At 39.8% G+C, this 10,124-nt stretch overlaps 1 pseudogene; it reads right to left on the bottom strand.

Annotated features, from left to right (window-relative positions):
• Positions 1-4,652: 4,652 nt before the first annotated feature.
• Positions 4,653-5,608, bottom strand: LOC108523820 (aldose reductase pseudogene; annotated as a pseudogene).
• Between the last annotated feature and the right edge of the window lie 4,516 nt (positions 5,609-10,124).

Here is a 10,124-nt window from a genome sequence, read left to right on the forward strand (position 1 = left end):
AATATATATAAGTATATATTTATATAAAATACGTATGTGTTATATATAACATATATATAACTTAATACCAAGATTACATCAAGAGGAATTTGAAGGGTTCTATTTGCTCCACATTTTATTAAACTCTATATTCATTTCTTGAATATCTTTATTTACAAAGTTACGTCTAAATAAAAGAGAGACTCGAAATTGGTTAAGGAATGAAAACTGAAAAACAATTCTAAGAAACGCTCTTAGAATCATAACAATTAACCTGAAAAAGAGGAAACAGAAATCTAACTTCAAACAGGGGGACAGGAGCAGTTATAAACAGCATCCTTTACTGGGAAATGCTCAAATGGAAATAATTCTTAGGTGCATTATGAGGTACAAATTGGATAAAACAATAAACTTTCTTCTTGAAAGGAATAGATGAGTTATGTATTTTCTTAATTTTTTCTAGAAGAATTTTTGAAGTTATAGAATCACTTGCCTAAAATAGCTTAAATTTGGTTCTATATGAAGACCAATCAATAGATATATTGAAGTCATCTTTAGAACTTTGAGTTCCTGAAAGTAAAAAATTCATCTCCCAAGCTCTTTAACCTGATGTATAGCTATAGCAAACTCTAAAAAAAGAAAACCGTAAATATCATTTTCTTTAATAGGGTGCAATGATAAAAATCAGGACATAGTATGTCCCAAATAATGACTTTTAATCCCACTACGAAGCAACTCATTGTTTCTGTTTTAAACATTATAATTGCAATTTTGAAATATATTTCTGGTTCTAAACATAATTCTAACTATATTTTTAGAACTTTATTAGGACAAAATTAAAATCGAATATAATTAAATAATACAGTTTTTCTGTAGTGGTATTATACTGGTTAACTTAGCTTGAAACATGTAAGTGTTCCAGAATATATTAAAATATTCAAAATTCTGTTCATTCACTATCACTGAAGACCCTCATTACTCTACCTTATGGGTAAAATATCTCCAAGTACCAAGAAAGGACTCTGTGTTTAAGCCTGCCTAAAATTCAAGGGATCCAAAAGTCTCAAGAGAGATTTGACAAAGTGAAGCCTTAGTGAAAATATTTGAGTTTTTACTACTCTTAAAGAATCCCAAGGGTTTTTTTGAACTGAATGTCACTCTTGAAACTGGTGTAGCAAAGTGCATTGATCTCCTGTTGGTGTATATACACTCATTTCATTTAGTGTATTTTTTTAATGTAGCCAATCTGGATTTAAATTGAACTTGTCATGCTGGAGTGCATGTGTCCTGGTTCTGAATCACTCCTGTTCTTGTTGCTATAGTGACCAGCAGACATCAGGAGGAAAGTGGAAAAGAGGAATCTTCATTTAAGCAGGCATGTCCATCTGACACCCCTGCAAGCAGTAGTTCTCTTTACTTCTGTACCTTTTAAGGTTAATGTAGCAAAAGGAGTTATCCTGTTTTGCAGGTTCAGCTTTTATTCTCAGAACTTTTAAAAAGTGTATTTTGGGTTAATACTAAAGTAATAATGGTAACAATGCCAGAATTTAAGAGACAAGGAAAGATTATTTTTATTCTGGAGTACAGTTGTCCCATTATCTTAGAAGAGTATTTCATGGTTTTCACTATTTTCATTTCAGTTTTTCAAGCAGCAATTCTCAACCAGGAACACATTTGCACCCCAGGGGACCTTTGGCAATGTCTGAGATTTTGGTTGTCACAAAGAGGGAGTAACACTGCTGGCATCTAGTGGGTAGAAGCTAGGGATGCTGCTAAACAGGCCACAATGCGTAAGACAGCCCCCTTCAATAAGAAATTATCTGACTCAAAATATTAATGGTGCTGTGACTGTGAAACCCTACTTTAAAGCAACAGTGGCACATTTTAAAAACTGATACTACTCTGTGAATCTCCTAGGATGACAAGTTAACAACTCTGAATAAGGGCTGATATTCTAATTCTTGGAATGAGATGGGCAGAAAAAAGACATTTAGACATCCATCTAGTATATTACTTTTCACATCCATAAGCCATAGAAAGTAAGAATTTCCACAGGAAAATATTTGAGTGTTTCTTAACCCTTTATTTGATCAATCCTATTTCTCTTGTGAAATTGTACAAAACTTTTCTCATTTTTGCTTGTCTTAAAAAATACAAGATTGAGAAGTAGATAAGAGTTCAGTCTTAGTCATGTAATAATTTCTTGGGGTCTACGCTGGGTTTCTGGGAGCTACTATTTATGATGATAAAGAGCAGTATCGGTTGAGTCTTGGGAACCCACCTTGAAGCCTCGGTGCACATTTTCCTGGATGTATTACATTTTGGAAAATAGAGTTTTGGTCCATAGAAAGTTGATTTTCTTTGTTCAAATCACTTAAAAACCCTGAGCTTAAGTAATTTTATATCAACAATAGATGAATAAGGGAGAGTATACAAGTAAAGTGGGCACCAGACTATGCTCAAAAGAGATGGATTTCACATTCAACAAGATAAATGAAACTCTTAGCAAGGCTGACCACAGTGTGCTCATTCCACCGCCTCCCTCAGCCCCCAGGTTTCCTCTTCATGGACTGTGGTACTGCAGGAATTTATGATAGGGAACATCAGACATTTCCTCTTTCTTAAAATTGAGCTGGTACAACATATATGTATTATAAGTCTCTGCTGCAGGCTAAAAACAAAAATGAAAAGATAATTCTCTAAGCTCATTTCTCCTGAACTTCTCAAAGGAAACTGTTATATTATGTATCGGTCTTAAAGGCAAATGATGTAGGATCTCTTCTAGAGTAGTATTTTTGCCTCCTTGGTATCCATTCTCCCTTTTCTGACATCGATCCTTTGATTATCCTTTGGGGCATCATTACCCTCACCTGTTCTCAGTGTATATGATTTAAACTGGGTTGGCCCTATCTCCGACTCTGCAGGACCAGCACAGACTCAAGATCTTGCCAAGAAGTATCTCCTTGGCTATAAATCTGATTCCATGGCAGGCAATGAAAACACGATCAGGCAATAAGACATATATTTGAAGTTTATTGGACATAACTGCCAATTGTGGGATACAAACAAACAAACATTAAGGCAGTACAGACAAAAACCAGAATCTGGAGAAAGAGAAAGACTAACTCTGACATAATTTGAGCAACTGGATCCAGCAGCACCTGAAGTCAGATACCTACGGCTATTTTAGTTATATGTACCAATAAATTAATCTTCTTTTCTGTTTAAGCCAGTTTGATTTCATTTTCTGCTTTTCAAAACCAAAAGTGCTGAAAATGTAGTAAGGAGGAAAAAATAGAAATGTGAAATAGCTGAAAATCAGATGATATTTGTGTCTTAGCAAATGATGTGCTTATTCCTTTTATCTTTCCTTTAATATGTAAACTTAATTTTAAAGAAATGTTTCAACCAATTTAGCCAATTTGTTTCTTGTCTGACACTCTTTTTTCTCCTAATGGATGTATTACATTTTGGAAGATTAACTCTGGTTCCACAGAGAGTTGATTTTCTTTGTTCTTAGTATCACAGAATAGGCTCCCAATGAATAAAAGAAAATTTTATTTCACTGTTATCTATTGTGTAGCGAAAATGATTGACTTGCTAAACGCCAACCATGAGACCAGCCAATCTTGTTGATTCAACAAAAGTATCACCTGCCATCAAGAAATCTTTTCAGTTTCTGAAGCTAACTTGCAAAATATTTATAATAATCATGCCTGAAAATGTTGAACATAGTTAAGATTGTTTATCTCCTTTATTGAGTAATGATTTGAGAAATAAGAGAGAAGAATCATTCAATCTGAAAAAGCAATCTTGAACTGTAAACGCTATTTAAAAACAAATAATTGTTTTATCTCTGAATGGTAAGACTCAGCAAACTTTCTTGACTAAATGACCCTTTGTCAGTTATGGATCTATTGCAAATTAAAATTAGCATCATCAGAATTTGGGAAATTTAAGCATTAATTATACGACAGAATACATGGAGATTTTTTTTTTTTTTTTCACCAAAGCACTTTTATTTGAGGCAAAGAGAAATCTTGCTGAAGGGATTCCAGTTCCAAGCAGTCAAAACTCAACTGTTGTGGCCAGGTGCAGTGGTTCTCGCCTGTAATCCCAGCAGCACTTTGGGAGGCCAAGGCAGGAGGATCACGAGGTCAGGATATCGAGACCATCCTGGCTAACACAGTGAAACCCTGTCTCTACTAAAAACACAAAAAACTAGCCAGACATGGTAGCAGGCGCCTGTAGTCCCAGCTACTTGGGAGGCTGAGGCAAGAGAATGGCGTGAACCTGGGAGGCAGAGCTTGCAGTGAGCCAAGATCACACCACTGTACGCCAGCCTGGGCAACAGAGCAAGACTCCATTTCAAGAAACAAACAAACAAAAACAAAAAATTCAGCTGTTAGTGGCACTATTTTGACCTGGTATATTTTGCTTCCCTTTGGTCAGAAAAGGGTATTCAGGTTATACTTTCCCCAGCGGAGCAAAAAGAACAAAGCAAACTGGAAGAGACTTCTACTCTACTTACACTGCTCTTCAGATCCAACATCAACCTAGATAAATCCTTGCTGGCCACTGTACAGGTTGCTCTCCCACTGCTGAGTGACACAGGCCAGGCTATACTACATTTGCAAGAAAAAAATGAGACAGGAAACACAGGTATAGGTCACTTAGGGATGAGCAGGCATCCACAGCTTCAAAACTTCATGGAAAGGGTAGTCCTTGTGGGAGGCATAGCTCACCAAGGCACAGACCCTCCAGTTCCTGTTGTAGCTGAGTAAGGTGGTCATATCCTGGCTGCTAAGTTCAAAGTCAAAGACCTTAAAGTTCTCAGCAATGCATTTTGGTGTCACAGACTTGGGGATCACCTCCAAGTTCCTCTGCATGGGGGAACTGGATCAGAATCTGGGCTGAGGTTTTATTGTGCTTGGCTGAGATCACTTTGATCCTGGGATCCTCCAGGATGGAAGGGACTTCAGGCTTGGCCCAGGGTCTGTCAGGAGAGCCAAGGGGCTATAGGTGGTCACCAAGATGCCTTTGGACTGGCAGTGCGGGAGTGAGTGAGGTACCGGTGGCACTCAATCTGCTTAACCGCTGGTTTATACCTTAAGCCAGGTTTATTTAAGATCCTCTCCACCTGGAGATGATTACAGTTGGAGATGCTAATAGTTATCACCAGCCCTTCATCCACCAGCGCTTCCATGGCTGCCCATGTGTTCTCAATGTTGGTGTCATTGGGAACCATGTTGTCCGACTCGTCCAATGGGAAAAGTTCCTTTCCAGGCTTAAAGTCGGTCAGCCAGTGAATAAGGTGGAGGTCCAGGTAGTCCAGCTTCATGTTGCTGAGCGTCTTCTGGCAGGATCTTTTCACCAGGACCTTCTTATGGTACGTGCACCCCAGCTTGCTGATAAGCCTCTGGCTTCACCACCTGCTCCCTAAGCTGCTCCTGAATGGCCAACCCCACCTCAGTCTCATTCTGGTACACGTAGGTGCAGTCGATGTGGGGGTACCTGACATCGATTGCCACCTTCACAGCCTTGGTTACCTAGCTCAGAGGGGACTTCCATGTGCCCACCCCAGGATGAGCATCTTGGTGCCGTTGGTGAGGACAGGGTGGCTCGCCATGGCTGCTGCGCCTCCCCAGACCCCTGCCCAGAACCGTACATTGAAATTTTTAATATCTAAGTTTTCAGGAAAACCCAAGTAGTAATTAGGAGTGGAAAGTTTGGGGAAAGTTTTCATTTGAATACAAATATTGTTATTATTATCTTTAAGTCACGGTTCCTCAAAATTGGCTGCATATTGGAACCAGTTTGGTTTTAAAAATACTGATAGTTGAGATACATTATATGGAGGACTGCCTGCATTAGGGAGGTGTTAAAAACCTCTCCAGGTGATTCTAATGTGCAAAGTTTGAGCATAATTGCTTTAACTCAATTCTATCATTTTAATGCTCATATAAATCACCTGGGGGTGTTGTTAAACTCAGTTTCTGATTCAATGGGCCTAGAATGCAATCCAAGATTCTGCATTTCTAACTCTGTTGTTGCTGGTGTGGGTGCCACATTTGGAGTAGCAGGGATCTAAGGCATTGGTTGCGTTTTTGGAGTAAATGGGTATAAGAGAATTTGCTAGTGTCCACCCACTGCCTGTCTTAAGACTGGAAATCTCTTGTGATGAGGAGGTTTGTGGTAATTGAACTTTACCTGTAGAGGACATTCTATTATAATGAACACTTGTTGAGAGTTGCTATTCCTGCTGATGGTACTACCTTTGCAAAGGGTGCAGGAAAGGAGAACAGGGGTGCTACTAAGCTGTCTGATTTCACACCCTCTGGCTCTATTCAAAGGGGGTGCTTGGCAGAATGGCAAAGTTTGCCTTTTATAACTTCACCCACGCCTTGCCCTACTCCTTTTCTCCTGGCCTACTAGCCAAGCCAGCCACCTTCCTGCAGCCAGTTTCTCTACTTTACTAATTAAAAATACAGTTTTGAAGATCTTACTCCCTCCAGTTGCACCCCAGTGGAAGGCTCTTAACTGATTCCAGATTGGCAGCCCTCTTAGTGGATAATTCAGGAATGTTATGAACTTCTGTTTGAAAGTGGAGATGAAATCTCCTTTCTTTTGCCTTGTATTCAGTGTTCTACTGACTCACTGCTTCCCAAAACAACATCTTTTTCTGAAATAAGATGTAGTTGCAAATATATTATAGTTTGTGATATATTAGTACCCACACCTTATTATAGCCCATGAGCTAAGGTGCTAACTTCAACAAAGATCCCAATCCCTATGTCTGAAAAACCCTAATCAAATTCGGTTTGGTCTACTTAAATAGTAGACAACATAAACATAACAACATGGGGAAATGTTATTTTCTTAGCAGCAATATCATCCCCAAGGAAGTGGTTTTTTGGGGTGAATGTTTTGTTAAGTTTGGATAGAGTGGGTAGTGAGATCTTTTAAGGACACACTTAAGGAAAAAAGTTACAGTTTGCTCTTAGAGTTAAATAAAATGTGCTTATTTGACCAAGTGAGGTATATAAGTTGAGCACAGTAGCTGAGAACAGCAGAAAAGATTTTTGGCAGCTGTGTCAGGAAGGGGGCAGAGAGACGGTGTTACTAAGGGAGAGAATAATTTGTTTAGGGCAGGTGGAGATTAGATATCTGGAGGAAATTTCCGTGCATTTAAAAAATGTTTTATTTTTAATTTTTGTGGATATATAGTAAGTGTATATACTTATGGAGTACATGAAATGTTTTGATAGAAGCATGCAATGCATGATAATCACATCATGGAAAATGAGGTATCCATCCATTCAAGCATTTATCATTTGTGTTACAAACACTTCAATTATAATTTTTCATTTATCTTAAAATTTACAATTTTTATTGACTATCATCACCCAGCTGTGGTATCAAATACTAGGTCTTATTCTTTCTAACTATTGTTTTTTGTACCCAAACACCCCCTGCGCCTCCTCACTACCCTTCCTAGGCTCTGGTAACCATCATTCTATTTTCTATATCAATGAGTTCAATTGTTTTGATTTTTAGATCCCACAAATAAGTGAGTACATGTGATGTTTGTCTTTCTGTGCCTGGCTTATTTCACTTAACATAGTGACCTCCAGTTCCATCCATATTGTTGCAAATGACAGGGTCTCATTCTTTTTTTATGGCTGAATAGTACACCATTGGGTATATGTACCACATTTTCTTTCTTTCTCGGTTTATCTGTTGATGGACATTTAGGTTGCTTCCAAATCTTGGCTATTGTGAACAGTGCTGCAACAAATGTAGGAGCTCAGACATTGTTTCGATATACTGATTTCCTTTCTTTTGGGTATATACCCAGCAGTGGGCTTGTGGGATCAAATGGTAGCTCAATTTTTAGTTTTTTTTGAGGAACCTCTAAAATGCTCTACATAGTAGTTGTACCGATTTACATTCCCTTTTCTCCACATCCTTGCCAGCATTAGTTATTGCCTGTCTTGTTGATATAAGCTATTTTAACTGTGGTGAGGTGATATCTCATTGTAGTTTTGATTTGCATTTCTGTAATGATCAAGATGCTGGGCACCTTTTCACATGACTGTTTGCCATTCATATGTCTTTTGAGAAATTTCTATTCAAATTGCTTTGCCATTTTTAAATTGGATTATTAGATTCTTTTCCTATAGAGTTGTTTGAGCTCCTTATATATTCTAGTTATTAATCCTTTGTCACTGGGATGATTGGCAAATATTTTCTCCCATTCTAAGAGCTTTCTCTTCACTTTGTTTATTGTTTCCTTTGCTGTGCAGAAGCTTTTTAACTTGATGTGACCCCATTTGTCCATTTTTGCTTTGGTGGCCTGTGTTTATGGGGTATTACTCAAGAAAATTTTGCCCCAGCCAATGTCATGGAGAGTTTCCCCAATGTTTTCAGGTGGTAGTTTCACAGTTTGAGGTCTGATATGGTTTGGCTCTGTGTTCCCACCCAAGTCTCATCTTGTAGCTCTCATAATTCCCATGTGTTTTGGGAGGAACCTGGTGGGAGATGATTGAGTTATGGGGGTGGGTCTTTCCCATGCTGTTCTCCTAATAGTGAATGGGTCTCATGCGATCTGATGGTTTTAAAAACAGGAATTTTCCTGCACAAGCTCTTTTTTTGCCTGCCGCCATTCACGTAAGATGTGACTTGCTCCTCCTTGCATTCCGCCATGATTGTAAGGCCTCTCCAGCAATGTGGAACTGTGAGTCCAATTAAGCCTTTTTTCTTTCTTAAACTGCCTCTCGGGCATGTCTTTATCAGCAGTGTGAAAATGAACTAATACAGTAAATTGGTACTGGGAGTGGGGGCTGCTGAAAAGATACCGAAAACGTGGAAGCGACTTTGGAACTGGGTAACAAGCAGAGATTAGAACCGTTTGGAGGGCTCAGAAGAAGACAGGAAAATGTGGGAAAGTTTGGAACTTCCTAGAGACTTGAATGGCTTTGACTAAAATGCTGACAGTTATATGAACAATAAGGTCCAGGCTGAGGTGGTCTCAGATGGAGATGAAGAACTTGTTGGGAACTGGAGCAAAGGTGACCCTTGTTATATTTTAGCAAAGAGACTGGCAGCATTTTGCCCCTACCTTAGAGATTTGTGGAACTTTGAACTTGAGAGAGATGATTTAAGGTATCTGGCAGAAGAAATTTCTAAGCAGCAAAGCATTCAAGATGTGACTTAGGTGCTGTTAAAGGCAGTTTTATAAGGGAAGCAGAGCATAAAAGTTTGGAAAAGTTGCAGCCTGACAATGCCATAGAAAAGAAAATCCTATTTTCTGAGAAAGACAAGCCAAGCCAACTGCAAAAGTTTACATAAGTAACACAAAGATCCAATGTTAATCCCCAAGACAATGGGGAAAATGTCTCCAGGGCATGTCAGAGGCCTTCACTGCAGCCCCTCCCATCACAAGCCCAGAGGCCTAGTAGGAAAAAGTAGTTTAGTGGGCTGGGCCCAGGGTCCTCAAGCTGTGTGAAGCCTAAGGACTTGGTGCCCTATGTCCCAGCTGCCCAGCCAGGGCTGAAAGGGGCCAAGATAGATCTCAGACTATGGCTTCAGAAGGTGCAAGCCTCAAGCCTTGGCAGCTTCCATGTGGTACTGAGCCTGCCAGTTCACGGAAGTCAAGAACTGAGGTTTGGGAACCTCTGCCTAGATTTCAGAAGATGTGTGGAAACACCCTGATGCCCAGGCAGATGTTTGCTGTAGGGGCAGGGTCCTCATGGAGAACCTCTGTTAGGGTAGTGCAGAGGGAAATGTGGGGTGGGACCTCCCACACAGAGTTCCTACTGGGGCACTGCCTAGTGGAGCTGTGAGAAGAGGGCCACCGTCCTCCAGATCCCAGAATGGTAGATCCACTGAAAGCTTGCACCCTGCCCTGGAAAAAGCTGCACACACTCAAGGCCAGCCCATGAAGGCAGCTGGGAGGGAGGCTGTACCCTGCAAAGCCACAGGGGCGGAGCTGCCCAAGACTATGGGAACCTACCTCTTGCATCAGCACGACCTGGATATGAGACATGGAGTCAAAGGTGATCATTTTGGAGCTTTAAGATTTGACTTCCCTGTTGGATTTCAGACTTGCATGGTGCCTGTAGCCCCTTGCTTTTGGCCAATTT

Source organism: Rhinopithecus bieti, unplaced genomic scaffold, assembly GCF_001698545.2.
Source record: "Rhinopithecus bieti isolate Rb0 unplaced genomic scaffold, ASM169854v2 scaffold_76550, whole genome shotgun sequence".
NCBI lineage: Eukaryota > Metazoa > Chordata > Mammalia > Primates > Cercopithecidae > Rhinopithecus > Rhinopithecus bieti.